This window comes from Dicentrarchus labrax, unplaced genomic scaffold (assembly GCF_905237075.1).
Source record: "Dicentrarchus labrax unplaced genomic scaffold, dlabrax2021, whole genome shotgun sequence".
In the NCBI taxonomy this organism is placed as follows: Eukaryota; Metazoa; Chordata; class Actinopteri; family Moronidae; genus Dicentrarchus; species Dicentrarchus labrax.
The window spans coordinates 28,449,691-28,471,333 of record NW_026136705.1 but is presented as its reverse complement, the minus strand read 5'-3'; the positions used below and the strand labels follow the sequence as shown (position 1 = coordinate 28,471,333).

At 38.6% G+C, this 21,643-nt stretch overlaps 1 protein-coding gene across 6 annotated transcripts in view; it reads right to left on the bottom strand.

Moving 5' to 3' along the window:
• The window catches only part of gria4b (glutamate receptor, ionotropic, AMPA 4b), a 121,180-nt gene that overhangs the window by 74,444 nt on the left and 25,093 nt on the right, over positions 1-21,643 (bottom strand). The gene's annotated exons all lie outside the window — the stretch shown is intronic.

Below are 21,643 nucleotides of genomic sequence, written 5' to 3'. Positions count from 1 at the left end.
ACCGAGGGACGAGTGAGCTAAACTCCTCGTAAATCCTTTTACCGCTTAGCATCCATAAAACATGAGAGCGAAGAGAGAGAGAGGAGATATATTGAATAACAGCCAATCACACCGACCTCAGGCTTCCTCACTGTTAACAATAATAATAATAATAATAATAATAATAATAATAATAATCCTCTGAAACATTAGAAGCAACTTAAATTTGGTGATTTTTAACCCCAGTTTGTTCCATTTACTTGTTTTCTTTAAGTTAAGTGTGTAAAAATTAATCTGCAACCCAATCTGATAATCAATTAATTAGTAACTTCAATTCAATCAGATAAAGAAGACACATTAAATAACACATTTTAATAAACACTTTACGAGCTTCAATTAACTGAATTAAATTAGTACAATTTACTCGAGTTAAGTTGAATAAAGGGGGGAGACTGTGAGGTGTTTAAAAAAGAAAAATACCTGCGAGGTAAAAGCCCCAAAACATAAACAAACAAACAAACAAACAAACAAACAAACAATGGCTCAGTTCCATTTAGCTCCTTGTATTGTGCTCGCTGTCACACCAACGCGGGTTTAACTTGAGCAGAACGGAGCCGTTGTTAATGTTGTTAGTAACACTTCGGCTTTTTTCTCCCACTATGAGAAATAAAGAATATCTGCTGTGAAAAAGGCTGATAAGTCAAAGGTTCTGTTGTATTTTAAAGATATTTAATGTTATATTAAATGTTTAATATTAAACCGTAGAGAACAACTGATAATCTGTAAATATTGAACACCATTAGTGCAGGAAAACAAGTGATTTTTTTTTTTTTATTATCCAATTCTCTGTGTTATGTATTTTTTTTTTTTTTTACAATCATAGAAATTTAATCTGATTCTTTTTTCACATATTCACTGTTTTCTTCTCGTTGTTTTGTTTACTCGTTTATAGAAAAAACAACAATTTAATATTTAATTTTATATACAGAAATGTTTAGATATCGACCTACTGTGTTTATTATTTAAAGTTTTCTCACAACCATTAAAATCAACCCCCCCAATGAAGCTTTGGCGACCCCCATTGGTTGGGAACCACTGGACTAGGGGACCAAGTTCCTGGACTTTAACTTTTTATTTTATTTTATTTTATTTTATTTTTATTTATTATTTTTATTTTATTTTATTTTATTCCATTTTATTTTATTTTATTTTATTATTTTTATTTTATTTTTTATTGTAAAAGTATTGTAACTGTAATTTCCAGTATATAAAATAATACTGTAAAAACAGTATTTTTACTGTGTTTTATTATATTGTTAATCTAATATATCCAGTTATATGAATATTTATATATTACTGCTAATTATAACTACTAATAATTATATTATATATGTAATCTTTAATTACTAATTTAAAAATATACATTAAAACAGCATTTTTACTGTGTTTTATTATATTGTAATATATCCTGTTGTATTAATATTATATATTGTAATATTACTATACAAAAATATACTGTAAAATTGATTAAAATCTACCCAGAATGCATTACAAACTGAGGTATTTTACTGTAATGAAGAAACGTGGTTTCGTGCAGTTTTTACTGTATTCTGAGACTTTGTTGGCAGCAGAAACATGAATTTCTCTCCGTCTATTACAGCTGATGAATCCAACAGTTACAGAGAAACACTATAATCCACCTGATGAACAAAAGTCGGATGTATTCTGTCTCTTTTAGCTTTAACTCCTGAGGGAAATATCTGCCTCTTTAGCTGCTAAATGCTCCACAAACTGCGTCTGTTTGCTGTTTTTGGTGATTTTTTTAATTCCCTACAGTCAGTGAATTAACATGTGAGCCTTTAAGGAAAGCACATTTCAGCTGAGGAGGATTTCTGACAGACAGATGGCTGACAAATATTGACAAAGTGTGAAAAACAGACTATTATGTACTGCGCCATGAGCTGCTGTCCCACAGAGTCTTCACACAACCGAGGAACATTCATATTGAATCACCAATCCGTATCACAAACCAGCTAAAGCACCAAATCTCTGTGTTTTTTAAAGCTTACGTTCACTTTACACAGCTTGTTTCTGGGAAATTAGTCTTATTTTTTGTCTAAAACATCAGAAAACTTACTCAAACTTTGTCTTAATACGACATTACAGCTCATATTTAACCAGTTAGAACAATAGTTTGTAAAATATTCCAGCAGAGAAACGAGATTATTGTCATTATTTTAAGAGAAAGTCGTCTTTGTCCGAGTGTTGGAAATGAAGCAGCTGTTTAAATTTTCATTGTTTTAATAAGAAAAATGTTAAATATAAGAATGTTTCTGCCCTTAATTTGAGATAAAGTCACTTTTTTTATTATGCTGTTTGAAGAAATTGTGCTAATTATCTAATTATAAAGATTAAAGGTACAAATTCTTAAATTCAGCTCAATGAAGTGACTAAAATACTACTTTTATTAAGTTTTTATTGTTTAAAATCAAATATAAATTCTTGTTTTAAGGGCCATTACAAGTGTTTCAGTGGCTAGAGTTTCATAATCATGCTTGTTATCTTGTATTTTATTGCATTTTATGTAATAATAACCAAGTTTTTGGGGTAATTTTGCCATTTTAAGGTTCATCCATCACTAAAGAGACATTTTTTCCTCCTCCTCCTGAAGGAATCTCTGTTTAATCTTTATTTCTACCTTCCATCCTCTCCCTCTCTCATAACCTCCAAACACTACAGAGCTCCTCATGCTACACAATATTTACAGCCTCCATCCTTTTATGAATATGTGATCATGAAATACGACACTTTATCGGCCTAAAGGGGGTCCGACCCTCCTCACATGAAGCGGGAAGCAGCACATAAAACACCCACATGTGAGCTCATCAGGGAGAAAAACCAATAAGCTTCAGTACGCCACCCCCGACGCTCGCCGCCCGGCACGCCACTTCATATCTGCTCGCTGTGATTTACAGCAGCTGCTGGACGTTTCTCTGCTCCACAGGTGACCTGGCGAGTGTTCATCCAATACAGACATCAGTGTGTCCAACTACAGCTGCCGTACAGGCGACTGCACGCAATAAACATCACAATTATTATTATATATGTTGGACATTTAATAATTAAACGGTTATTTATTTAAAGGAGAGTATTTTTTATTGTTCTTTTAATTAAAAAGCATAAATCTTCGGGGCTGCCTCCTCGTTGAACTGTTTATTAACTCAAATGATTTAAGCATTGAAGACGTTTTATTAATAAGTATTTATTGTTCAGGTAACTCGGGTAAATTAAGTTAATTAAAGTTACGCTTTATATGCAGCGTTTCTCCAAACTTACAGAATTTATCTAAATAAAGTCACTTAAATTCATTTTATTCATACAAATGTTACCAGTTAAGTTGAATTTAAGTTTTCTTCCACTAAAGCAAATTATTACAATACCTGTAAGAACAACAAAAGTTTTATAATTAATTGATTATAAAACTGGTAGCTCATTAATCTTATGCGACTGACATTAAATCTTTATACTTTGCGGATCATTAAGACAAAATACTCGTGTTTATGATGATTAATAAACTGAAATAAGAACAAAAATGTAAAAAAATCCTGATCTATACGTCATTATAATGCTAACTAATAATAGTTATATATATATGATATATATTAATATCATAAATGTGCAACAACTAGTCGACTATTGGCTTTATTTACAACTTTTCGGGGGCGGCTCTAATAACAATTATTATTAATTTGATTAAAAAGCATAAAAGTTGCTATATTTTCATGTAAAATAAAGCTATAAAACAAACTTTACAGAGGATATTTAAGACAATATCTTGTTTTAAAAACAGCAGAAATGGTTAATTTCGTCTGTACGTCACACAGTTGGTATCAACATAACAGAAACAACCAGTCCAGAGGTTTTCAGAGGGACTTTGTGAGGCGTGAACTGCAATTTGCATCTGAATTTGTGCTCCTCTGAGTCATAACTCCAAAACACACAGACATGACGCACATATTTTTGGACTCAGAGTGACTTTCACGTCCCGAGGATATCATTATCTCCGTGTGCATCGCTAATAAACCGCTAATAATGAATCCGCTTAGGAAGCACAGACGAAATGTGCTGCTTGTAGCTACAGAACCTGCCTAAGAATCGTCACATTTTAAAGTTTCCTTAAAGATTAAAGAGATCCAGTGAGAGTTGTCTGTAGATCAGTGAGTACGGTGCAAACAGGGACTGGTGGTTGATAATTCGGCTTACTTTTAATGGTGGCAATGGCAGAATGTAAACAAATATGGGCAAAAAAACCCAAGTTGTATGTCCAAATATGCAGTAAAACTAATCAAACTACGCAAATATTACACTAAACCAAGATGGTTATATATATATAACATTATAATGTGTGTAGTAATCTACATTTTTACAGAAGCTGACACTGCATAGATCAGAGCCTGCATGTCCCAGTGACATAGAGCTGATTAGATCCCCCCAGTAACTGAATCCAGTATCAGGTTCACTTTCTCACGTCCTTCCGATGTGACGTTACTGTAAACTAATTAACCTTTAACTACGAGCCGACAGAAAACCTGTCTGTTTTATCTCCACTTTCTGTTCTACTTTATGCTGTTTACGAGGTTCATTATTAGACGATAGATCAGCTCAGTTTATGTGGATTATTGAGGTTAAAAGACCCACTGCTCCACACCCTCAAACCAAACTCTATTCAAAAAACGGCTGTTTTAAGGTAGAATCGTATTTTTTTACAGTAAAAACTTTATTTACACCATCATTAAGACTCTTCACTGATTGTCTTCAATCTGCAAACACAATCGGCACACACGTCATTCACTGTTTGCCACAGACGGGCCAACAATTTACTTTTCTAATCAACGAAGGAGATTAAAAAGCAAAGATCTGTGGCTTTAGGCGAGCCACAGAGAGGATAACGAAAATCATAAACCGGCTTGTTTTTATTGTTTGATGCATAAAATGTGACGCAGAAACTGTTAGACATCGAACCACTTTTACAGCACACCAACAAAAAAAAAGGGCGGGGCGTGGTCGTTCTGGAGGCCGAGAAGGTGACGTATGGCCGCTCTCATCTGCGTACCGCCGCCCGCCCCCCCCACCCGGCAGCAGAAACAACGCCTGTGTGCAGCTGCAGTTATGTCACACATGAACAACCGCAGATGCAGAAATGTCAGCGTTCATGCTGACAATGAGAACAATGAGGAAAAGTAGCTGAATGAACACAGAGAGGACAGACAACAACAAATGACACCAGGTGTGTGTGTGTGTGTGTGTGTGTGTGTGTGTGTGTGTGTTACCCAAAACTACTTCAACGACTGATTAAAAAACCTACATTTTATCAACTTTAACACCGTATCTGCTGTAAAACGACCCCCATATTAATGTCTCTTCTGTGTTTCGCTAATGCAACGTGACTCACGGGATGGTCAGAAAGCACAGCATGGGCCTGGGGGATGAGCTGCGCCACGAGGCCTACAGCTCAGTCAGGTGGCTGCTGGTTGGCCCGCTGTCACACAAACACAACCCCCCCCCGCCGGGCTGGGCCCCCGAGCTCAGGGCCACGCCACGCCACTGGGGACCCCCTGACTAGCTTCCCAACGAGGAATGTTAGGATCTGTTTTAGGTCATAGAAGTGCGCACATGATGCACATTCGATGGGGGGGGGGGGCAGACACTCACTGCCTCACTGATTTTTGAGACAGTGTTTCCACCCACATACACACTCACAGACAGAGCTGGGAGATTCTCGGTCTGAGGACAACAGTTTCTTTTTCGGCTGATGCTGTCAGATCCGTTCATCCTCAAAGATGCATGGGAACACACACACACACACACACACACACACACACACACACACACACAATATATGTGTTTGTATATATGTGTTTGTATACTGGGATGTCCTCAAGCTCCTCCGTCTTAAAAGCGAAGGAATAAACAGCGAGAGAATAAGATTATAGACAAACAGATGAATATTCATGACATGCAGCTTTTTTGTGTGTGTGTGTGTGTGTGTGTGTGTGTGTTGGGGGGGTGAGGGGAGGTGAGCGATGAGTCAGTAAAAAGGGAGAGGACGAGGGGACGAGGTTCGGGGCAGAGAGAGGGCAGTGATATCTCAGTAGCCACAACAGAGACGCACTCCGTCCTTCCTCTCCCTACATGATTCAACCCTCTTCCTCCTCCTCCTCCTCCTCCTCCTCCTCCTCTTCCTCCTCCTCACTCTCTTTTTCTGTGTTTCAGAGTTCACGTCACACTTCATTCATGACGGCATGAGTCGTTTTGATCCACACGTGTCTCAAGAAAGAACAGGATGGTGTCGATGAATGAAAGAGGGACAGAAGGAAGGAAAAAGTCTTGAAAAGTAACCTAAAAAGGTACAAAATCTTAAATTCAGCTCAATAAACTGAGCAAAATACTTATTGTAACTGAGTGTTAAAGACTTTTTTCGAGTTTTATGTCCCATTAAAGTGTTTCAGTGGTTTCATTTTTCTGCTTATTGTAGCCAAACTAAACCGTTTACCCCATTGGAAGATTTCTTTGGCTCAAGACAAGAAAATGTGATTAAATTAAAGAATATTTTGTTTGTAAAAGGGCTGTTTTTGCAGTGTGCAACATTTAGGAGGATTTATTGGCAGAAATTGAATATAATGTTATAAATATATAAATATAGGAATTATTGTGTTTTTGTTACCTCAGAATGAGACGTTTATATCTACAGATGCTGTTAGTCGCTCACATCGACGCTCCTCCAGAGGATGAACCCTTCCTCTCGTGATCTTTACACTAAATCCAGAGCAACCTTTCAAAGATTACTGTAATATAAACAAACTCACACAGGATCCACCGATCGACTCGAGGTAACTCGGCTTGTTAACGAGTATAAAAACAGGTTTTAGAGCCTGTAGCATCGTTAAAGGGTGAGTACAGACTGCGATGAGATTAGCTCCCCACGGGACAAACCCTGAATGTGAATGCTGCAGCATCTAGCAGATAGTTATTGGCATATAATTACAAGAGGAGGTCGATTAGAACTTAAAACCTGCACTAATAAAGGTCCAGTGTGTGACATTTATAGTTTTCGTTACTGTAAAAGGAGACGTTTTTATCTCCAGATACCTCTTCCACTGGGGTCTGCCATGTTGAACCACCATGTTTCTACAGTCCTCGGGTGGTTTTTCGAGGATGAAGTTGTCAATTTTGAAAAAGTCAAGGTAAGAAAAACCGGTAATGTATTCAGGCCGACCACAATGCAAAATAAAGAGGTTGTGAACCAAAAAATGAACCAATAAACTGCACAAACATACAGAGAGTAGCAAAAATGATACAAAATTAAAACTCATATATGCAAATTGATTGATTTTTTAAAATTTGTCAGAAGGTTTAATAAACACTATTTCATGGTTCAGGCTTTAAGGGTTAAAAAAAACTGTTTATTATCAGCACAAAACTCCCTGCAGCTTTTTGCAGAGGTCAGAATAATAAAAAAAACGGCCTCAAAAACGTCTCAAATACTCAATAAACTGATAATAATTTATAATATCGCCTCAGAGACTCAAAACAACGTCACACATTTATGATAAAATGAAGTGTTTCATGTACAGACTGTGGTCGAGTCGCACCGCCGTCGCCACACAGCTGACACGCTCTGTCCTGCCGCTACCTTGCACTAACCGCTGTAGAGATATTTGTACTATTTATAGAAAGCGCTGAAAGCGGCTCAGACGAGCAGAAAATATCAGAAAAGAAGAAAAAAAAAAAGCCACACAATATATCTGCAGAGTTACACAGTAACAGGGAAGAGGAGGAGGAGGAGGAAGAGGAAGAGGAGGAGGGCAAGACGGTTATTTACAACTTAAAGTAAGCGTCAACTTGTATTGCGCAGGAGGAGCTTCCATCTCTTTGCTGCCTTTTATCAAAATAAAACGAGGAAGAGAGGAGCTTTATGTAAATTCTGCATGTTTTCCAGTCGTGTGCGTGAATCTGCGGAGGTTTGCATTTACATTAGGGCTAATAAGAGGCTGTGGCAGCAGGACGAGAGAGCCAATACATTACCCAGCAACAAGGTCGTCGTCTCAGTGACAGCAGTAATGGCCAGAGAGACTTATTGAATCCTATCTTTTTACAATTTGCTGTATTTTGTGTGTGTGTGTGTGTGTGTGTGTGTGTGTGTCGGCTTAATGTCAAACAAACTGTGACAACCTGGCGTTAAAATGATTTTTCAGTCTCTCTGAAGGCAAAATGGGCCCCAATCCAGACTTTTTTAAGACTATATTTAATATCTCTACACGACAATAGTGCGACAGAAACACCAACAACTCACATAAAAAAAAAAAAAAGTGATTAATCTAGTAATGAGATGCTTTTCAGCCTCCGGTGGTGAACACAGAAGGTCGTAGGGTGGATGAAAAAGACGTCAACCAACAACCGACCTTCAGGGAGTTCGCGCACACACATTACATACACACACATTAATAAATGCCAGTGTTTGTGTGCAGAGACACGATGAGGACGCAGGAAATATTAAACAAAAAAAAGCCTCTTCAGCTGAAAATGAACGGAGCTCGGCACTAAAAATACACACAAAGCTGAAGAAAGGACTTTACTGGGTCTATTAATCTCACTGTAAGTTCACTGTCTCAGTGTTGTTTGCATGCTAATGTTAAGTATTTATGCAAATTAGCACAAAGCACCAAGTTTGCTCCTCCTTTTTTGTTTTTAGGTGTTTGTGTGTGTGGTTTTAGTAGCTTTATTCAATCAGAAAAAGTCTCAAGGAACACTCAAGAACTGCAGTTCCTCGAATGTCCACTTGAGGCTGGCTCCAGAAGTGAGTTCATCTTTCATATTAAAACTTTACAGCAGAAATAGACACGTTCACAACCTGATACAATTCATTTTTATCCAATATGTTTAAAAAATAATAATTTCTCTTCACCAAAGTTACATTTTATCCTGAAGGAGACCAAATTTAATCCAAGCATGTTGAGATATTTCAGCCGACCAACCGACCGAGTCATTTAAAGAGATTTATACCATCGTCTGTCTCAGCTCGCTACTTCAGGCTGCGGCGGCGGTGGTCAGTACAGAAGCTCTATTGCTCGTGAAAATGTTGATTTGGGGAGAATAACGTGACTGATAGCTGGTTTATCTTTTGTTAAACAGACTGTCAGATTATATTTACAGTCTGTCGACCGTAAGCGGTATTATTATAACAATAACATTAGCTCTCTGTCGGCAGGGACTACAAATATCTCCTGTTTTCAGGTGGTATCTAAGGTCCGTCCTATTTACTGGAGCAGTGAACAATGTTTCCATTGCATTAGAACATTATGGGATGGTGATGATTCTTCCAGGTATTAGGAGGGACCTCGGGCGTTACCAGAGAAACGCAGTGATGTCTTGTAAAAAATGTTCGATTTTGATAGAAAAGCGCACAAAAATATAAATCAATGATCTTATTATTGGAAAGTGAGCGTGGTATACACGTGATAATGCCCGGCGAGGTGTCCATTATCAGGAATTAATGGACGACGTGGAGACCAGAGGCACTTAACTCACATAAGGTTGAAACAGTCATATTTTATTGATGCTAATGACGGCTCGTAATGAATAAACTGCATCATTTCACAATAAGGAAGACGGGCGATTCACCCGCGGCTGATTGTAAATGAAACATCAACAATCAGCTTCAATTATCAGTCTGACCCTTTGAGACGAACAACAAAAACCTGAAAGGTTAAAGAGAGAGAGAGAGAAAGAGAGAAGAGAGAGAGAGAGAGAGAGAGAGAGGAGGGAGAGGAAGTGCTGATTGGGTGACGGTGCTCTGGAAGCATGCCTCCATTTAAAACGCCGCCGCCGCTCGCAACCAGATGGGCGGGTTAATGAGAAGAGAGTCATGCCTGAACACGACGCCGCGGTGTTGGGCTGCACCGACGGGGAGTGTGTGTGTGTGTGTGTGTGTGTTTACAGTATATGTGGTGTGTGTGTGTGTGATGATGGATTGATGCTTAAAAAAAACTGCGTCACTGGCAAACACCATCTGGGTGCTCGGAGGAGCGTGGACGCACAGGAACGCCGCTACCAGGTCTTTAAGAGAAGAAGACTTCCTCCCCCCTTCCTCCCACGTTTCACCAGCTCTTCCTCAGGGCTCAAACTAGCCGACTGTCTCCCTCCTCTCCCTTCCTCCCTCCCTCCCACACTCAGCTCCATCTCACCTCTCCACTGTTAGTGTTGTGAAATATGCAGCGAATGTAAAGTTAAACACCATAAATTATTAAAACCATGAATAATGCAAACGCCTCTCGCCCCCCCACCGTGTTTGCATTTATACGCCTCACGAAGCAACATGACTTGTTTTCTCTCAGTCCAAACTGTTGCACAATCAAAAGGTGAACGCTTACCTGGTCAGTGTTATGACATTAATTATATTATTATTTGAATTTCACACTTTATTTAGTCTTTAGGAACATGAGACTACTGTTGATGGTAAAGAAATGGGAGAAAATGCCCCGAATATGCAGAATTTATCCCGACTAATAATAGTTGTGTGCAACTTTAATTAACTTTAATATATAGAGTGGAGCCTGTCGCATGTGTGCGCTTAAAACAATAAAAATCCCTCAATTTTACTGCTTATTCAGAGCATTTTCTACCATTTTAGGGTGAAATTGGCTGTTTCTCAGCAGCTGCAAGGAGCACAAACAAGTAATTTGGTGTCTATAAACTCATAACAAGTTAAATATCAAAGATATGCACACATACAGAGTTTTAAAACAATATTTCATTTGGAAAACATTTATTAAACACGTAATTTTTTCCGCATTATTAAGAAAAATCCTGACTTTGACCATCGATAAAAGCGCCATTGGCACCAAATTTCCAGACTTTAAGACCAATCAGAACGAACGTTGCTCTACAATAAGATGGGGTTTTTTTTACCTTTTATTGCTACTTATATATTATTTACTAATTCTTTTGTTTCCTTATCATTGAGAGCTGGTGATCGTGGGACGGAGCGATGAGGAAACAGCTGATGTGACTTAAATATCTGCTGCGTCACAATTAAAGAAACAGTGTTTAAGCATTAAGGACAGTTTATCCTTTTATAACGCACTACTTCAAAGACACAAGGATGGAAACACGTCATCCACTTGAGCTGTGATGAAAATGTTGTGTATAAAACATGTTTTTAATTAATGGATTCATAACGATTATTACACAAGTAGTTCCAGTTTTTTCCTGCATCCTCCGGATGTACAGACGAGAACAAACTGTTTGAACTTGGGACGCCACGACACCACAAAGGATCATTTACTCAACTAATGAGACATCAGAGTTTATGGTTACGCCTCCTCATGCGGGATTACGTCACTATTATGCTCCGTATTCAGTCGCTCCTCTCTTACAGGCAGCATTAGAGGTGTTTTAAAGGATGAAATCACATTGATCCACTGCAGTTTGTGTTTAACTTCCAACTGGACGGAGCACTTTGTACCTGAGGGCACCTGGTGAGCTGTCACCTTCTACCCTCGTGGGAATATTGGGCTCAGCTCCAGAACCCCAGATACTGTGTCTACCTCCAAACTCCATCTGTCATCCCCTTCTGTGTTTCCCCTCTTCTTTGTCTTTTCTCTTTTATATATATATATTTTTTCCTGCAGCTTTCTGCGTCTGTTCTCTTTTCTTTCTTCGCTCTGTATTTGTTCTGCTACTAATGCAGTCTCTTTCTCGCTGTGGAGGAGAGATGACATGGTGGTTGGGGTAACTCTGGTTCCTTTGGTGTCTCTCTCTCTCTCTCTCTCCTCCTTCTGCTACTGTTGCACTCCAGTAAAGCTCAGTACAGTGAAGTGGTTCAGGCAAGCCTCTCTCTGTATGTGTGTGTGTTTTAATTGCTTTCCACTTCCAAGAAGCCTCCCTGCTGGCTCAGATGGAGAGATTCACATATCAGATGATTGGGGTGAGACTCATAAAGTGCTACTGTTGTATTTCATTTCGAGATTCTACACTTCACTATCACAGAAATAATCCACAAAATCTTCGACGTTGCGTCCATCAACGGCTTAAATGACCCTCGACCGACGCCCATTGACCACGGGGGGTAAGAATCTAATGACCCACTGATGCTGTTTTTACACCAAAGTTAGATCTGGTTCTTGATCCAGTTCTGTTCAAGATTCTTGGAGACTTGATGCACTCTCGCTGTTTTATGGTTCTCGCCGTTGTCGGAGCCAGCGGAGGTCACGTAAAGCAAGTTGAGCTGCTCTCATTGGCTGAGCAGTTTCGACTCGTCCGTAGCAGGAAACAATGGCGTCTCGCCTGCTCACAGTCAATCTCGTATTACAGATAAACAGTTAAAATATGTTTCTGAAAGGATTTGAGGAGATAAATAGTCAACACAGTAACAGAATCTGGATCCATATCTGATCAGCGCTGCCTAGTTGGACAGTTTGATCTGAGTTTGGTGCATTTTCATCTGTTTTCTGGGAATTTACTGTGTTTTTTTGTTTTTTGTGTTTTTTGTGTATATTTCATACTTTTAAATGTATTTTCTGTGTTTTTATTGAATTTCTTGTTTTTGTTGAGCTGGACGGACTCACTGAGAATGAACCTGTCAATCACAAGGTAGCCCCGCCCTAAAGCATACCCTGCTTTATGGTCTATTTTACTCTAAATGTGACCATCAGTTACTAAATGAACATCATGCTGTATGGAAGAAGACTTGAAACTAGAGATTGAGACCGGAAACTCATCAGGAAACTGTTTACTGAGCTCATAAATCAACTGAGAAGTCAACTCATTTCTCCATAAGACTCAATAATATCTGACTTATGATCCACACCGGTAGAATAAGGCTCCACACACCTGTAAGTATACTTTTTTACTGTGGGCATTGATTACAATTGCTGCCTCTTGGCCTCTTAAGTGGGCTTTAGACTATGCATGCTACATTATTAGCACTTCTTCGCTAAATCTGGACTACAACTACAGAGCACCATGTTATTTGTTTAAACAGAGTAACACAGAAGAGCAAAAGTGTGCCTTGATATATCATTCCTGTGACACAATTACAATCATTTGTAATCTCTGTTGCCTTTTTGTTGACCACAACATACGAGGGTGATCAGATCCCTGCAAAGATCTGTAAAACACTGAAAATGTCTCAGTTTTCACCACAATTAGAATAATTATTATAAAATTATGCTTGTTTACATGGACGTTTATTATGCCCATTATTTCCTACTCGATATAAAAACATAAACAATACACCAACATTGATTTGTCTGTATGTGTCAATCAGTGTGTCGTTGCTAAGGCTGAAGTCAGCCTCTTTCTAACCTGTCAGCATGCGGTTGACGGTTAGCCGTCACACTGAAGTAAAGGTTGGTCTTTTCTAAAGAGGCTCTAGGACTCTTGCTTCTTTGTAAAGTACCCAGAAATGACACTGCTGCGTTCATGGCGCCCGTGGTGTTGAGAGTCGGTAGGTGTGCTAAATGTAAAAATAATTGCCCGCTTTTGTGAAGAAAACGCCTTTTGTTGCTTGGATAAGTGCATATATGTTCACATACATCAATGTAGGTTTGAGGGGTTGATTATATGGTTACCCTACCACCACAGGACATACAAACAGCTAGTCTGGACCATCAACAGTTTATATAATGGACAAAGCTTCCAGGTCTGTGACATGAAGCCAACACCGAAGTGTCTTAAACCTGCATTCTGTGTAACGACCAGCAGGGGGAGCTACAAATACCATTGAGTCTTATGGAGAAATGAGCCGACTTCTAACTTGATTTATGAGCTCAGTAAACAGTTTCCTAACAAGTTTATGGTCTCAATCTCTTTGTTTAAGTCTTCTTCCATACAGCATGATGTTCATTTAGTAACTGATGGTCCCATTTAGAGTCAAATAGACCATAAAGCAGGGTATGCTTTAGGGTGGGGCTACCTTGTGATTGACAGGTTCATTCTCAGTGAGTCCGTCCAGCTCAACAAAATCAAAAAATTCAATAAAAACACAGAAAATACATTAAAAAAGTATGAACACTACACAAAAAAGACACTAAAAGACACAAAAAAACTGCTCAAAATGCACCAAAGTCAGATCAAATTGTCAAACTAGGCAGTGCTGATCGAATATGGATCCAGATTCTGTTACTGTGTTGACTATTTCTTACATATTTTAACTGTTTATCTGTTATACAAGATTGTGTGTGAGCAGGCGAGACGCCATTGTTTCCTGCCACGGACGAGGCAAAACTGTGCAGCTCAACTCGCTTTACGTGACCTCCGCTGGCTCCAACAATGGAGACAACCACAATGCCGAACTTGATGCTTTCAGGCGCCGCCAGGATAGGTTCACACTTGAAATGCCAAACACACCTTTTCCCCCCATTTATACTCGCCAGGAAAAATGAAGATTTGCTGCACAAAAAGGTCAAAAGGTTAAAAAACGCTGATATAAAAGTAAATGTGTCGCTACAGACTCCAACATGGATGCAATCAAGCCTCTCCCGCCACCCACCGCTGGTCAGAAAAGAGCGACACATTATCTAAATTGTTCACAATGTGAAAGCCCCGTTTGGCGGTTAGACAGCCAATCATCAAAAACAACTGGCGCCGACTGTGAGCCTCGTTTAACCATCACTTCTATTCTTCTGCTGTGTTTTCTACGTGTTTTGCCTCACCTGGTGTCCGCCCATCGTCACCCTTCATGCTCCACACCACTCAAGCAGCTCTATCTTTATTGTTGGTGTGTGCTGTGGAAGACAGCTGGACCTCTTCACTTCTGTATAAATCTCCATCTGAGCCAGACAGCGGCGACTCTGACCTCATTACGGCGCCGGTAACAAGCGTTATCAACACCATTTTGGGGAGCTCAGGATTTATCGTCTCTTCCCTACTCTCGTCGGCACAGCCTCAAGACACACACACACACACACACACACACACACACACACAGTCGTTTGTTTTCACTGCAGAGTTCAGACGAGGTTAAATGAAGAACCGGTGAGGCTTCATGATAAAATAAGTCTCAAGTCGCTCACGTTTATGATGATATTCCTTAAATTTTAATGTCAATTTATGCCCAAAAAAAAGGGAATTAAGATTCACACAAACTGTATTTAACAGCAGTATTTTAAGTATTTGATGATTTAATTCCAGTTTGTTCCATTGACTCATTTTCTTCAAATTGACTTAATGCTTTGTTTTTATTTCAGTTTTATCCAAATGATTCTTAATAAACACCCAAAATGCAAAGATTTGATATTACTCACATAAAGTAGGTTATAGTTGAATCTTACGTCAGCTGTTTTTACAGGTAATGTAATAATTTGTTTTAGTGGAACTAAAGAAATTAAGTTAATTCAGCTTAAGTTGTGACATTTGTGTAAAGAAGACGTCTTAATTTATTCAAATAAATCTAAATAAGTTGGGAGAAATGCTGCATTTGTAATTATTTATACATACTTAAGTTCATGGGATTTTTCTATTAGATTCTAGCTTCTTGCAGAAAATAAGTTTTATGATACTTAAATATTTACTCAGCAAGATAATACTCACAAATAAACCCAACTTTTACGATGTTTTAAGCTTTAAATGCAAAGAAAACAAGCTAACGTTAGGCTAAAACAACATTTACATTTATTTATTGAACTTAATATAATTATTTTTATCAATAATGCATGACTGAACTGACTAAATTAACCTTTTTTTCCTGAAAAATGTCCATTACGCTCCTCCAGTGCTCCACAGTATACATACTTTATACTGTTTACAATGCTGCTCTATAGAGATCAGATCAAATAACTCCATTTCCACACACTCTGCTGCTCGTAATAAATGATTTAAAGTACAAAGGGAGAAGAAAAAGACCACGTCTCAACAACCTGAACTAACCTACAGTATTTAATGTACGTGACACCAATATATATCTGCAGCCCTGCTATTAACCTCTGGGTTGCTGCACTGTATTACGGTGTCACTATGATTTAAAAGCCTCCCAGAGTTTCACACGGAGGTTGTCGAAATCAACTCGAAATGGGTGTGAATTTTTCCATAAGCTCTGGTGGCTGGGTAAGTCGTTAATAACGAGACTCGTTACAACCAGCGGCTCCGGCTGAGAGGCTGTGAGGATGTTCACTTTAACATTAACGTTCAGGGTTTGGAGCATTTGCAAGAAAGTCGAAGCTTTACTGCTTTCGCCATTGAGTTCACGTCAGGTCGCTTTAGTTTCATGTGTAAAAATGTTTAAATAGACGAGTAATTAACAATTTAAGTATTATTTTGTGAGGTTTAACCTATGATACATTTATTTTAATAAGCACAGTGATACCTTGTACTGTATAGCCAGTTAGCGCTAGTTAGAGAATCAAATGAAAAACTACAAAATAAAAGTCATCCCGGCGTATTTTTAGACTTTATTTTAATCCCTCTGTGCTCTTCCCTCGATTAGGATTCAAGTCGAGTCTTTACATTAAAACTCGACGTTCTCCTGCTGAACAACATCAGCTGCATTTTGAGCTTTTAGGATCCTCAGATCAAAGCTTTGTGTAGTTTTTAGAGTAAAAAACTCTCAGCAGAGCAAAGATGATAACGGGGTTCGCTCTCAATAAACAACAACAACGTGTTTTTTGTCCCTCAAGCTGTGTTTGATGTAATATATAAAGTCCTGAAGAAGAGAACAGATGGTCAGCGAGAACAATGCTCATATAGGATCGTATGTGTTTGTGAAACCTCCCCGTGGAGAGTGTGGATCTTCATCTCCGGCATGAATCACAGCTGACAACGGACCCACAATGCACCCGAAATAAACTGTCACAGATATCGAGACAAGGAACCCCCACCGCCGCCACCGCCGCCGCTGCCACAAGAGCTCGCTGTCAGTGAGCGTATCAATAATTAAAACAGCTGCTGGTTATTTATCTGCTCTGCTGTTCACTTCCTCGCTGCGTCGGAGTTTGACAGGTTTAACCGACAGTCGCTGGGTTAAAGACGGAAACAGATCAATTGATCGGCTCTGACGCTACAGCACAAAACTGATCGGGTTGGTTGGGACCTTATTTTTCACTTAAGGGACCTGTTTTCTGTGAGATATTTTAAATATATATCTAATTATTATATTAAAAATGTACAATTAACCCAATTAATGAACTTTATAATGAAGATTTTGTGTAAAATCTGTGATTTTGATGAATTTTGAGCAAATTATTTCCTATTTAGGGAACTTTTTATACAGTTCTCTCTTCTTTACAAGTCTATATTATGTATTTTTTTTATACTTTTAACAATCATAAAGACTTAATCTGCTTCTTTTTTGACAAATTCAGTGTTTTCATGATCTATTTTACTTTTCTTAACAGAAGTGAACCAAATACTGAGATATTATATATATATATATTATATGTATTTTTAGCTTACATTTAGCTTTAGAGACCCCTAGTGGAGGTCCCGACCCCCCCCTCAGGTTAGGAACCACGAGTTTATACCAGTGTAAAGTTGCTGTGAGTGTTTCTTACACGTGTAAACCTGTTTTTTTTTTATATCATTTTTGCTGCTGTAACAACCAGTTTCCCTGCAGAGATCATTAAAGTTTTCTCCAGAATAAACAGGACACCTGACTGGATCCGGTCCAACATCGAGCTGGTTCTGTGCTGCAACAACACGACTCTCTATTCCCCCCGCTACCTATCGATGAGACGCTGTGTGTGTGTGTGTGTGTGTGTGTGTGTGCAGGTGTTTACATTTTATATTAAGCCGGTGTCAAACTACATCAGAAAATCTCTCCTTGATCCCTCGAGCACTTCTTCCTTCCTCCCTTCTCTCAGTTTCTGTGCCTATTTTCTGTCAGTCGCCCAAAAATACAACTCCTATATAAACTACACAACAACATACCCTCAATAACAGAAGTTAACATAACTTAATCCTCTATAAACGAGACTTAAACCTTAAATTTATGCTGTATTTTAAGTAATTTGTGATATAATTCAAGTTTGTTTAAGTTGACTTTATTCAATTACACATCAACTGGCCACCAGTGTAATAATCAATTAATTGTAACTTAGTGAAAGAAGTTAAGTGGTGACATTTGTATAAAGAAGATACATTAAAGGTAACGTTACTTTAGTTTGGAGAAATTAGTGTAATTTAAGTTTTAAATTCAATTAACTGAATGAAATTAGTATAATCTACTGAAGTTACATTAACAATAAATACTCAAATATTGTTTTATGCTTAAATTTAAGGTTTATTCTGCATTTTTTCCTGTAAAAAACAGATAAGTTAATTTTAAAATGTTTTAAAACGTTGAAACTGATAACATCGAAACAAATTAAGTATAACTAACTCTTTATATTTTATAAGTTAAAAAGCTTCCAGGATTTTCCAGCACTACACACTACAGCACTACATTTTTGTAAATTTAAAAAAACATTCTTGATCAATACCTTTACTAATAGTTTGTGATTTTTATTTGTACTGTGAAGAACTTAATCAGGAATGTTTCTGTAACTTACAAAACCAAGTTAGTGTCACTTTAAATTATTCGCATTACAGCGAGGAAGATTTTTATGTAACCGTTCATCCAAACGAGGGATTATTGTAACTAAACTGCACTTTTAAATCTAAAAATACAGACGTTTTATTAGCAAATTGTACAAAACAAATGACAAAATATCTCAAACACTTGTTCCTCAGCCTGTAATCACCTGCAGCACACAGCCGATCCACTTCCTGGACTTAGATGATAGATTAGACTCTTTAGCTTCAGCTCAAGTATTAACAAAACATTAGAAATAAAAGATTCTTTGAAAACTCCACTGTAAACATAAAAAGAGACTCCAGTTACTAATTGCTTTACAACAGCTACTATCCAGGGAACTATCTGTATTCACTCAGTTGGACTCAAACGCTGTATACTGGGAGGTTTTTAAAGCTGAACAAGACTCACAGCTTCAAACAGCTTTTATCTCACGTTGGCTTCTTCTTCTTTCTTGTGTTAGACAGAGGTCTTGCATAATGCAGGTTTTAAGACACTTTGGATGTTCTTCACCAGGAGGAGCATCATCTGGCCTGTCTGCCTCATTAACCCACCCTCTGTTCCCCACGGAGACAGGAAATAACACTGGGAGGAGGCCTGGATCCATGGAGGGGTATGAATGATGGGTGAGTGTGTGTGTGTGTGTGTGTGTGTGTGTGTGTGTGTGTGTGTGGGACAGATTGAAAAATGGGGCAAAGGAGCTCAGGGAAAACCGAAAAAGTGGCAACGTACAGAGGGAGCGAGAAGATGAGAGCGAACAAACAGTCATTGCAGGTTGGGATCGTAAAGGTTATAGATATATATTGACCTGCCACTAGACCAAAACAAAACAAGGCTCACCAGACTCCATTGACAAAACTGGCAATTTCTGCCAACATATAAACGTAGAGCACACTTCAAGCTGAAACTAAATAAAACTCACCAAACAAAGTCTTTGTCTGTCTTTCCAACAATCACCAACTATAGTTTGGTCGAAATAAATCCTTAATTATCCAAGTTAGATGAGAATATAGCGCAAAACTGGCTGCTAATGTAACGTTAACTAATCCTTGGGGACAAATGCGTCCGTTGGAAAAGATCCCTTACAGAGAAAACTATAAACAGCTGTAATATTGCTATCACTCGCCACCAGACTCCATTCAAAAAACTGTAATTTCACCTTGCATATCAACGTAACATTGTAATTTTCATTCAAAGTGGACAGAAACAAAATAAAACTCACAAGACTAGTGTTTGTCAGTCTTTCCAACAATCACCAACTCTGGTTTGGTCAAAATAAATCCTTAATTCTCCTTAATTAAATGAGAACAAAGCGCAAAAGAGGCCACTACGGCTGCTAATGTAACATTAGCTAAGCCTTGGGGACAAAGTACGTAGACTAAAAGTTATTTTTTTGCCACCGACAGGCTCAGATTGTTATTTCAAGTGTCTGACAACAATATGGAAAGAACCCTACAGCAATAGACCATTTGCTTAACCAGAAACAGCCATAATGTCGCAATCGCTTCCCACCAAACTCCATAGAAAAAAACAGTAATTTTACTTTGCATATCAATGTTACATTGTAACTTCATTCAAATAGGACAGAGACAAAATAAAACTCACCAAAACAGCCATTGTTAGTCTTTCCAACAATCACCAACTTTGGTTTGGTCAAAATAAATCCTTAATTTACTGAGTTAGATGAGAAAATGGCGCAAAACAGGCTGCTACAAGTGCCACATAACTAAAAGTTATTGTATTTGCCACCGACAGGCTCATATTGTTCTTGTGTTTTAGTGTTTGACAACATTATGGAAAAGGTCCCTACAGACATAGGTCTTTTGTTTAACCAGAACAATCTCGCCACACCAAACTCCATAGAAAAAAACTGTAATTTTACATCATTCAAAGTGTACAGAAACAAACTAAAACTGTCTTTATTAGTCTTTCCACTGTTCCAACAATCACCAACTCTGGTTCAGCTTAAATAAATCTTTAATTCACCGACCTTAATGATAAAAACAGCAGTTTCAGTCGCTCCGCTACGTAAACAAACCACAGAGCGGCTGCGATAGCAACACAGCAAATACTTGTTTGCTGCTATATTTCTTATTTTTCTGGCGTCCAGCAGCTTAATTTAACTTTTATGCAACCTGCCTCCCTGCAGTCACACCACCTTGCACAGTCCTCTGATGATCTGAATGCTGATGTCTCAAATTGGTTGATGTCAAGCTTGGCTGGATTTCAAACCGATATATACTGTCAGTGAGAAATTACTTTTTTATTTCTATTCCTCCTCCCCTCCAACACCTCTTCAGGTTAAATTAGTAAAGAGGCTTTGCGCGCACGCACACACACACACACACACACACACACACACACACATATCTTTTTTTAAAGATCTCATACAAAAAACCCTAAACAAATCCACCTGTCTGCACTGCAGGGGCTTCGGGTTTTGTTTTTTTTTGACACTTTCTTCTTGAAAATTTAAACTCTTGTTGCGCAACAAAATTATTTCTCACCTTGTTGTTCCTGACAGCTGACAACCAAGTCTGAATTCCTACTAAGGTGTTCCTACATTTATATATTTTCTGACTCATGGACGTCTTTTTTTTTTTCCATCTGCAACCATTTGCATTTTTTCAGTCTTATCGCTGATTATGTGACAAAGTCAAATAGGCCCACTTCCCCCCTCCATCCTTCCCTTCATCCTCCTTTGTTTCTCTCACATCTCATCCCAGTCGTGCAGCATCGGAGGGGTAAAGAGGAGGAGGGGGGGTGTAGAAATCTTTCTCTCTGAGCCATTAATGTGCATCATCATGCAGTCTGTTCCCACAGGATCGGGCAAGTCAGCGGATTTAGAGAGTAGAGGATGGAGGAGGATGGAGGAGGGGGGGGTTTAAGATCCCCGGTCAGGATTCAAGGACAATTCATTACCACAGCCGGGGTGCGGCAGGGCACGAAGGGGAGGGGGGGGCTGGATGTAGTGGTGTGCTGTAGGACCGCCGTTCAATAATGTGCGTTTTGATTCTCTGACTGAGCTGAAGTGAGGAGCGAGGGAAAATGTCAAGGGCATCGCATAAACAAGCCGCTTCCCCTGCTCGCTCTCCAAAT